The sequence below is a fragment of the Grampus griseus genome (genome assembly GCF_964374135.1).
Source record: "Grampus griseus genome assembly, chromosome: 16".
NCBI classification, from domain to species: Eukaryota; Metazoa; Chordata; class Mammalia; order Artiodactyla; family Delphinidae; genus Grampus; species Grampus griseus.
The window spans coordinates 19474123-19475999 of record NC_139010.1 but is presented as its reverse complement, the minus strand read 5'-3'; the positions used below and the strand labels follow the sequence as shown (position 1 = coordinate 19475999).

The 1877-nt window shown below is 42.7% G+C and overlaps 1 pseudogene across 1 annotated transcript; it reads left to right on the top strand.

The window, feature by feature from the left end:
- Positions 1–333: 333 nt before the first annotated feature.
- Positions 334–1269, top strand: LOC309834964 (heterogeneous nuclear ribonucleoproteins C1/C2-like; annotated as a pseudogene). The gene has a single exon. The product of its transcript is annotated as a heterogeneous nuclear ribonucleoproteins C1/C2-like (transcript).
- The last annotated feature ends 608 nt before the right edge of the window (positions 1270–1877 follow it).

The window sequence follows — 1877 nt, the reverse complement described above, 5'->3', positions numbered from 1 at the left end:
AAGGAAAGCGTATAGCAACCTAACACTTATTACAGTAGTTCTCCCTTATCTGAGGTTTTGACTTCCATGGTTTCAGTTACTTGAGGTCAACAGTGGCCTGAAAATATTACATGGAAAATTCCAGAAATAAACAATTCCTGAGAGGAGTCTTGGGGGCCATTTTGTGAAAAGGTGAAGACTGAGCAGTTGTGGCCACGTTGCCGACCTCGAGCAGCAGTTGGCTTCTCCACGTAGAACCTGGGAGTAGGAGATTCAGAACCGAATCTCTTCTCCCTCCTGCTCCTGTGAGATTTCTTTGATCTTCAGGTACATTTTTCAGCTTTGTGAGGCACGTTACCATCAAAGACAATGGCCAGCAATGTTACCAACAAGATAGGTCCTCACTCCATGAACTCTCGTGTATTCATGGGGAATCTCAATACTCCTGTGGTCAAGAAATCTGATGTGGAGGCAATCTTCTCGAAATATGGCAAAATTGTGGGTTGCTCTGTTCATAAAGGCTTTGCCTTCATTCAATATCTTAATGAGAGAAATGCCTGGGCTGCTGTGGCAGGAGAGGATGGCAGAATGATTGCTGCCAGGTTTTAGATATTAATCTGGCTGCAGAGCCAAAAGTGAACCAAGAAAAAGCAGGTATGAAATGATCTGCAGTGGAGATGTATGGGTCAGTACCAGAACACCCTTCTCCATCCCCTCTACTCAGCTCCCCTTTTGACTTGGACTATGACTTTCAACGGGATTATTATGACAGGATGTACAGTTACCCAGCACGTGTTCCTCCTCCTCCTACTGCTCGGGCTGTAGTGCTCTCAAAATGCCAGCGTGTATCAAGAAACACCTCACAAAGGGGCAAAAGTGGCTTCAATTCTAAGAGTGGACAGCGGGGATCTTCTTCTAAGTCTGGAAAGTTGAAAGGAGATGACCTTCAGACCATTAAGAAGGAGTTGACCCAGATAAAACAAAAAGTGGATTCTCTACTGGAAAGCCTGGAAAAAACTGAAAAGGAACAGAGCAAACAAGGAGTAGAGATGAAGAATGATAAGTCAGTAGAGGAGGAGAGCAGCAGCTCCCTGAAGAAAGATGAGACTAAGGTGAAGATGGAGTCTGAGGAGATGCAGATGACTCTGCTGAGGAGGGGGACCTACTGGATGATGATGATAATGAAGATCGGGGGGATGACCAGCTGAAGTTGACCAAGGATGATGAAAAACAGGCTGAGGAAGAAGAGGATGACAGAGACAGCGCCAATGTCGAGGATGACTCTTAAGCACATAGTGGGGTTTAGAAGTTTTTTCCCATTATTTCTTTACCTAGGCACTTTTCTAAGATCAAAATTTTCACCAGATCCCTCCTCTAGTATCTTCAGCACATGCTCACTGTTCTCCCCATCCTTGTCCTTCCCATGTTCATTAATTCACATTGCCCTGTGCCTAGTCCCGTTTTCACTTCCTTTGATGCTCCTAGTAGTTATGTTGAGCCTTACCCTGTAATTTTTGCTTTTAATTTTCATACCTCTTTATGACTTAACAATAAAAAGGATGTATGGTTTTTATCATCTATCTCCAAAATAATCTCTTGTTATGCAGGGAGTACAGTTCTTTCCATTCATACATGAGTTCAGTAGTTGCTTCTCTAACTATAAAGGCAATCTCATTAGTTGAGTAGCACCTGAGAGCAGCTTTGAATTAGAGGTATGCATGTTATACCCCACATAAGAGTGCTGTGTGTGGCTGTTCAACACAAATGTAACAATGTATTTTTGTGAATGAGAGTTGGCATGTCAGATGCATCCTCTAGAAAAATAATTAGTGTAACAGTCTTAAGATTTGTTTTCTAAAGTTGATATGGTGGGTTTTTTTGTGAACAGCCTGATGTTT